We start from the raw sequence: 8685 nt of genomic DNA, 5'->3' as shown, positions 1-8685 counted from the left end.
CATGCAGGTCCTCTTTTGGCGCGGTAAGTATCCCCAGCAGGACCAAGGGGAGTTCGTCCACCCAGTTGGGCCCCTTAAGGTGGGCCGTGAGTGCCGACTTCAGGTGTCAATGGAACCTCTCCAACAGCTCATTGGATTGCGGATGATAGGCGGTGGTGAGGTGGATCTGGGAACCCCACAAGTCGGCGACGGTAGACCACAGGCCGGAGGTGAATTGAGCTCCCCTGTCTGAGGTGATATCACAAGATCACAAGACAAGGGAGCAGAAGCAGGCAACTTGGCCCATCGAGTCTGCTCCAAGGAAAGGGAAATAGAAATGAGAAATGGGGAATGGGAAAAAAAACCTATTCTAATCCCAAGTTCTGGCCTTATCCCCATATCCCTTGATATCCTGACTATTTAGATATCTATCTATCTCCTCCTTGAACGTCCCCACTGATCTGGCCTCCACTGCTGTACGTGACAAGGAGTTCCACAAATTCACCACCCTCTGGCTAAAGAAATTTTTCCTCATCTCTGTTTTGAAACTGTACCCTCTAATTCTAAGATTGTGCCCTCTGGTCCTGGACTCACCCACCAAGGAAAACAGCCTAGCCACATCTACTCTGTCCTTTCCTATCAATATTTTAAATGTCGCTATGAGGTCCCCTCTCATTCTTCTGTACTCCAGCGAGTACAGTCCAAGAGCCGACAAATGCTCCTCATACGTAAGCCCTTTCATTCCTGGAATCATCCTCATAAATCTCCTCTGAACCCTCTCTAACTCAGCACATCCTTCCTAAGATATGGGCCAGGACACCGAAACAGGCCACCCAAGTTGACAAAAGGGCCCGTGCGCAAGACTGGGTGGAGGTGTCTGCGAGGGGAATGGCTTCAGGCCAGTGGGTAAAGCAGTCGACAGTCGTGAGGAGGTACCATGCTCCCCGGGAGACTGGGAGGAGACCAACAAGGCCGACATGGATATGGTTGAACCTCCGGCGGGTAGGTTGAAAGTCCTGCAGAGGGGCCTTGACACGCTGCTGTACTTTCAAGGTTTGGCAGTGTGTGCAGGACCGGGCCCATTCGGAAACCTGTTTACGCAGGCCATGCCAGACGAACTTGTCTGACGTCATCCGGACAGTAGTCCAGATGGATGGGTGTGCCAGGCCGTGGATGGAATCAAACACCCGTCGACACCAGGCAGCTGGAATGATGGGGCAGGGTTTACCGGTGGAGGTATCGCGGAGCAGGGTGCGCTCACCGGGGCCTACCAGTAGGTCTTGCAGTTGCAGGCCCGAGACTGCGGTGCAATAGCTGGGCATCTCCATGTCCGTTTGTTGTTTCTCCACCAAGGCGCCGAAATCCACCCCCGGGACAAAACTTGGATGGTGGGACTTGAAAGTGCATCCACGACCACATTCTTTTTCCCGGACAGATGGCGGATGTCAGTGGTGTGCTCTGAGATGTACGACAAGTGCCGCTGCTGCCATGCTGACCAGGGATCTGAGACCTTGTTGAAAGCAAAGGTCAACAGCTTGTGGTCAGAGAAAACTGTCAATGGCCTGCCATCTAATAAGTATCGGAAATGTCTGATGGCCAGGTACAACGCCAACAGCTCGCGGTCGAAGGCGCTATATTTGAGCTCTGGTGGTCGAAGGTGTCTGCTGAAGAATGCCAGCGGTTGCCAATGCCCTTCGATGAGCTGCTCTAGAACGCCTCCGGCCGCTGTGCTAGAGGCGTCGACTGTGAGGGCAGTCAGGACGTCTGTACAAGGATGCACCAACATGACCACGTCCGCCAAGGCCTGCTTGGTTTTGACGAATGTGGTGTCAGCCTCCTCTGACCAAACAATGTCCTTGCTTCCGCCCGACGGGAGAGCAAACAACGGGCGTATGATGCGGGTCGTGGATGGTATGAACCGGTGATAAAAGTTTACCGTACCGAGAAATTCCTGCAGGCCCTTGATGGAGGTGGGTCTGGCGAATCTGGAACTGGGCCTCGGCCTGGTCGAACCAGACACGTGGCCGGAGGGTCCAAAAGGTGGGCAGTTTAAGGGCTACTGCCTGTACCTCTTGTTGTGCAGACATCGTGGGTCCAAAAATGTTTGGGCCCGTCGGGGTCACCAATGTAGCAGCTAGCTACACTACTATAGAATAAAGACACGGAGTCTGTTGCTTGGAGTCAGAAGTCGATTGCTCGACCAGGGCATGGTGTGCCTTTTAATACCGAAACTCTTCCTGCGCTTCAGTTCCTGCGCTTCAGTTCCTGCGCTGACGTCACGCACGGGTCACCTGACCTTCCCGCGTGCGGGCTTTCCTAGCCCAACAATGGAGAAGAAGGAGGGCCCCGCGCCATCTTGGGTCGGGGCCTCCGATGACACTCGCGATCTCGGGAGCTGGTTCGATACCGGTAAGGTGAGTCGCCACAGGCTATGCCTTTTGAACTTCTTCAATGTAGTTTGATCCTCCTGAGTCTCACAGTTCTTAACCCAATTAATAAATTAACCTTTTATCAGTTCCATGAGGCTCTTTTCAGAAGTCAAACAGCACAGAAAACAGGCCCTTCAGCCCATTGTGTCCATACTGTTCATTGAGTACCCATACTAATCCCATTTTCAAGCACTCAGCCCATATCCTTCTCTGCCATGGTGTTTGAAATGCTCATCTAAATATTTCTTGAATGTTGTGGAAGTATCAGCAGCTATCAGCCCCTCAGGGAATACATTCCAGATTTCAGCCACCTTCTGGGTGAACAAATTTTTCTCAAGCCCCCTCCAAATCTTCTGTCCCTTACCTTAAACCCATGCCCTCTGGTCATGGATACCTCTGCCAAGGTGAAACGTTCCTTATTATCTACTCTATGTGTCTCATAATTTTGTATCCCCTCAGTCTCTCTGTTCCAAGTAAAATAACCCTTCCTATAGTTTGGTGACCAGAACTGCACTCAATACTCCAGATGTGGCTGAATCAATGTTTTATATGGGGTTATATGATAACCTCCTGCTCTTATATTTTGTACCGTGACTAATGATCACAAGTATCCTGCATGTTTTCATAACCACCCTCTCCACCTTGGATAGGTACACCAAAGTCCTACCATGCATCATGTATATCCTGGCCGTTTTAGACCTCCCAAAACGTATCACCTCACATCTTCAGGATTAAATTCCATCCCCTCTGTCCACCTGAACAAATCATCATTCTGTAGCCGAAGACTATCCTCCTCACTATTAACAACACCACCAATTTTCAAGTCACGTATGAACTTACAGAATACAGAGCATGACCAAGTCCCCACCTAGTTCAGGATCTAATTAGGGATGGACAATGAATGAAAAAAGAAGAAACAAAATGTTGTCAATAAAATTGTATAGAATTCCCAGAACATTGCAAGGAACAAATATTCTGAATGAGTTGCCATATTGCAGTGAACTACAACCTTTTGAATATGTCAGCCCTGGAAAAGTCAGCCAAAGTTACTGAATGAAACAAGCATATCAAATTCTTACTTTATGTATTCTCATAAAACTTAATGAGTGGAAGTTTCATGAAGAACTGAAGTTAACAAAGGATTATTTTGTAGTTTCATGTATAACATTGAATAGTATATTAATTCTTCAAGACCACAAAAATTTTAATTAGCCAGGATATGATTGGATTCTACTGATAACAGTACCAAGCACAAAAACAGTTTGGTTGAATTCAAATTGTCTGCATTTCTTTATTCGTGGGAAAATGTTCAGTTAACATATCTAAAATTTTTTTCATCTGCAATTTTATTTCACTCCCTCCCACCTTTTATTGAAGAGTACAGCCCCACACACTGCATTTGCCTTACCTGTGGGCAATGGCAAAATCAAAAGTGACTCAAGAATTTAGCCCCACTGTGTTCCAACTTATGTTCAGACATGGAGAATACAGCTAGGATCAGCTTTCTGTATCCCAACCATGAGATGCTGAATTCATCTGTGGTTTCCTTTGATTCTCGGGTTGAAATCAACTAATTTTATTTAAAACCCATCTGTAAATCTCAATGGAAAGCCTGTAGCAAGTTCAATTTAGCTCCTTATCAGCATCTAAATTCAATGTGGAATGTTTCAGCCATGCCCAGGACTTACTTTCATGTTTCAAAAGTATCCAAACTACAGGTTACTGTAGGTTACTACAGGTTACTGCAGGCTACCTTGGCTACTAAAACCTTGAAATCTGGGTTTCCCACTGGCTTGTGTTTCCTTTTCCATTTCTCTAAATGATGAGGCCATCTTCTTAAGAGTACTCAGATCAACCACTTGAATGCAAGGTAGTCGGGCCCTGTGCTGAGTTTGTGAGGAAAAAGTACAAACTCATTTGCCTCCTGAGGCTGTGATTAGGGGAACAGTGCATGTTTTGTAGTTATCCTAACTCACATGATGCAATGTGCTTGAATAAAGTGGGCTTCACAATCATTCCTTATCATAAACCCTTTGGCACCAAGTTAAATAAGTCTTCAGCAGATACACAGCTGAGTTAACAAGCAAAATTATTTCCAAAAAGCAAAACAAAATTCATCAATTTTTAGAAGAAACTGCTGCTGAGCTCTTCACTTAACATTTATGAAAATGTTTTGTTAATATGCATGAACTTGTTTTTCACAGAATCTAAAACGAGGTAAGTAAACATTATGACTTTTTTATTTCAATATATTTCTGTTCTTTGTGAGTAACTTCATATTCTCTGTACTGAGCAATTAGGGTTTATGCAGCATTTTTTAAAGGAAGAATCTGATTTATGGGAAGTCATTCTTTGGTTCTTTGTCAATTCATTAAAATAAGTTGTGCAAGTCAGAAAGTGCTAGTAACTGAAAATCACAAGATTCAGAGGTACTTTGTCTTTTTCATAAAAAGTTCAGAAAGATTTTTGTCAGCTTATCTCGTATGCATCTCTGGGGCAGGATTCTGAAAATAAAATTGACAGTGTGATGGTCACGAACATAGTCTAACGTGATACTTCATTGTTAAACTGAAGGATTATTACATCGTTAGAGCATCTGGATTTAGAATGAAATTTTTACGGTGTGTCCCTGACTGTAGGTTCACATAAAGCATGAAAGAATACCTGGTGAACGTTCTTTCCTAACCAGCATCGCTGATAATACAATGACACTAATTTTCTTTAGGTTATTTCTGGCTTTGTGAGAATTAGCTGTTACAACTATTTACATAACAGCAGTAACTGCACTTCACCTGAGGAATGATTTTCTTCAATAAAGAATCATTGTCTTCAAATAAAAAACAGAAAAAGCTGGAAATATTCGGCAGGTAAGGCAGCATCTGTGGAGAGAAATAGAGTTAATATTTCAAGTTTCTAGTATTCACAGTTATTTATTTCTCAATTCTCTTCAAAACCATGATGACTTAATTGGATAGAACTAGAAAACAAGAACATTTACACAACTGAGGAATTAACCTTTAATTAACCAGTATTATCAATCTGCTGTTGCAGTACATGGATGTGTACCATTGAACGTTAACTTGATATTTGTAAATTTTCTTAGATTTTCGCTCTTTATTGACTGATGTTTGAATTCATTTTGAGATGAACAAACATGGACAAGTATCAGCACAAAACCGTAAAAGTCATTGAACATGCAACTTCTCTATGGCAATAATTTCAGTTTTCTTAATGCCTCAGTGAGTTTATGCAGTGAGTGGCTGAGCCACATAGACCCAGTACAAAGTATGTTCAATTACTAGGTTCTGCTCAGTTACCTGATATCTCGTGTCTTTTGACGAACTACAGTTGACATCACCACCCTGGATTAGAAAGAGGAAAATAGATCTTGGCCATTACAAATGATCATTGTGACCACTTCTGCAAGAGGTATATATATGGATAGTAAGTAAATAGAGAGTGTGCTGGAATATAGACTAATTGTTGAAACTCACCCATACTCCATTGCTAGCTCATGACTGCTGTCCCAGAGACATTACACTAGTGAGATAGGAAGAAAATTACCATAGAACAATATGAACAAGAAATAAATGAATAAAAGAATGCAGAAAGAACATCTTAAATTGTTGACAAAATTTATGGATTAAAGTCACTAACCTCTGCCAATACATAGGCTTCGATTCAATGAGTAGAACAAACATTTTGAGTATGAAATAAACTTTTTAAGAATGAGCTAAACAGCATGAGAGAAACATACATTTGAACAAGTTTTACACACAGTAACTTAGGTACTGATGATATATTGTATACAGTAGCAAATTACATCAAAGATGTTTCCTGATTATTTTAAATTATATGACTTGTGTGTAATGTATCTATGCATGTATTATGTTTTAATTCAAATGATTGGAAATTCAAATAGAAATGTCGAGGAGGATGTTTTGAAGTACCACATCCTATTAAAGTAGTTGAATCAAACAAGTGACAATTTTCCGGAAAAGAGGAACATTTCAGATATAAATAGAATGGAAATCATAGATTCTGAACTAATACAGAAGGCCGAATATCAAAGCAGGGCTAGAATAGGATGAACTGAAAACTAAAGAATAAAGGCTGCAACCAAAGGGAATTTAAATCAGAAACTGAGAAATTATGAAGAGGTAAATCAAGCCAAGGTATCAACTTAATCCAAAAAGTAAAACACCACCAACCTGCTAATCATTGGTTCTTCACTCTAAGATTTTGTCTGGGTAGATTATGAACTAATAATGCCAGTGTAACAGTTGTTGTTGAGGAGATCTGGTTTAATATTAGGAAAACATTCTATGGGATAAATGAGGCGAAGGTATTTCCAGTTGGGGGAGTATAAAACTGGGAGTCATTAATTTAACATAGACATGCGTAAATCCAGTAGAAATTCAAGAAAATCTTCCTTGCCCAGAGAATGTAAACCTCGCTACCAAATGGATGCATAAGCACAAAGGCTTGTAAGGGAAATTTTGATAAACTCATGATTAGAAGAAAGGAGTAAATGAAGTGAGATAAACTGAGAAGAGAATGGTGTGGAGCATAAATACTTAGACAGGGACTGTTCCTGCTCTGTGTAAGCCGACATGATTTTCTGAAATACTTGGCAAAACAAAATCAATTTTTTTTTTCACAAGCAAAGCATATTCTCCCACAGGATTATGTCTCCCATTTGGTCTGTTCATCTATCAAGAGACGAGAAGAAATTATTTGGCAACACACTAGAATTATTTCTATAGCTCAGCAGTGAACACACAGGTTTTTCTTTTAGAATGAGGCAATAGTCGCCCAGGGGAGGCATGACAGGGAAACGTGTCTCGGCTGCACGGTGCCGTCTGAAGCACAGAGAATCTCCCTTTACAAAACACCGTCAAAAAATAAGAGCCTTTTGTCTCCAATCCTCATTTAGTTTCTTAAGTTTTGTATTGTATCAAAGGGTGTCATCTGAACTTTCAGCTCACTCTAACTTAGAAAGGTTTATGTATATTTTTCTAATTAATTTCAATTGAACGTCTTCTGAAACAAGAATACTATAAAAGATTGGCACATGAAGTCTGCTGATGTGATGCACCATCAAATCACTACTGAAGAGGTTGGAGATATTTTAGTGTTATGTCATAATGCTGATTTTAACTATGGATATCTGAAAAATGAAACAAGTATGTTGAAGGTACTTAAAAAAACATAGGTGATGTCGATCATTATGTTCCACAGATAAAGTCTGCAACATGCCATTAGTTTGGCAAATAAGCAAATGGACTGCTGTGATGCTAAGTTATCTGAATGACTCCCTCTGAAAATCCTTCAGAGAATCTTTTGAAATTCCAGTCTCTTATAAATTATATCCAATAGTACAGGGTTTAGAAGTGAGATGAAGATGTGTTCCTTTGTATAAGGCAAACAGAAGTCTTGTTTAGCAAGGCTGTAAAATATCTCAGTGGGGAATTCATTGCCAGTCATCGAGATTGGCTTGGTACACCACCACAGTCCAAGCTGTGTCCCAAAGGACATTGCTGCTGGGTATCTTACAGATGTTGAGTGAAGTTGTGACAGATGCTTCTGTCCCTGACAGCACTGAGAGGGGTTACCTAGTGGAGATAAAGCCCTGTCTTCACTTCATCAGTTTGTATGGCTCTGGCATCATGCTGAACGAGATTGATTCAGAATGGATCTGGCAGCTCGAAAATGGACATCCATGAGGCTCTGTGGACCATCAGCAGCAGCAGTATTGTAACCTTTTGGCATAGCATATCCCTCACTCTACCACTAGTAACAAGTCAGGGAAACAAAACTGGTTCAATGAGGATTGCAGAAGCACTCTACAACTCTAAGATGCAACAAACAGAGCTAAGCAATCCCACAATGAATGGATAAGGCCAAAGCACTGGAGTCCTGTGATGAATTGTGGTGGGTAACTGAACAGCCAATAGGAGGAGAAGGCTCCAAGGATGCCTTCAGCCTCAGTGCTGGTTGGGCCCTGCACAAGAATGCCGAATACACAACTGAAGCATTTTCTATCATCTTCAGCCAGAACAGCAAATGGATGATCCAATGTGGCTTCCTTCCCACCATTACAAGGACTAGTTTTCTGCCAGTTTGATGCACTTGATGCATGATATAAGACATGGCAAAGAGCCCTGTGTGCTGCAAAAGCTGTGGGACCAGACCAAATGCTGTCCCTGTGTTGAAGACCTGCACTCCAGAACTAACTATAGTTGGGCTCCAAGTATAGCAAGTCTTTATCTGACTG

This window comes from Pristis pectinata, chromosome 25, assembly GCF_009764475.1.
Source record: "Pristis pectinata isolate sPriPec2 chromosome 25, sPriPec2.1.pri, whole genome shotgun sequence".
Classification (NCBI taxonomy): domain Eukaryota; kingdom Metazoa; phylum Chordata; class Chondrichthyes; order Rhinopristiformes; family Pristidae; genus Pristis; species Pristis pectinata.
This window is presented reverse-complemented; position numbering follows the sequence as displayed.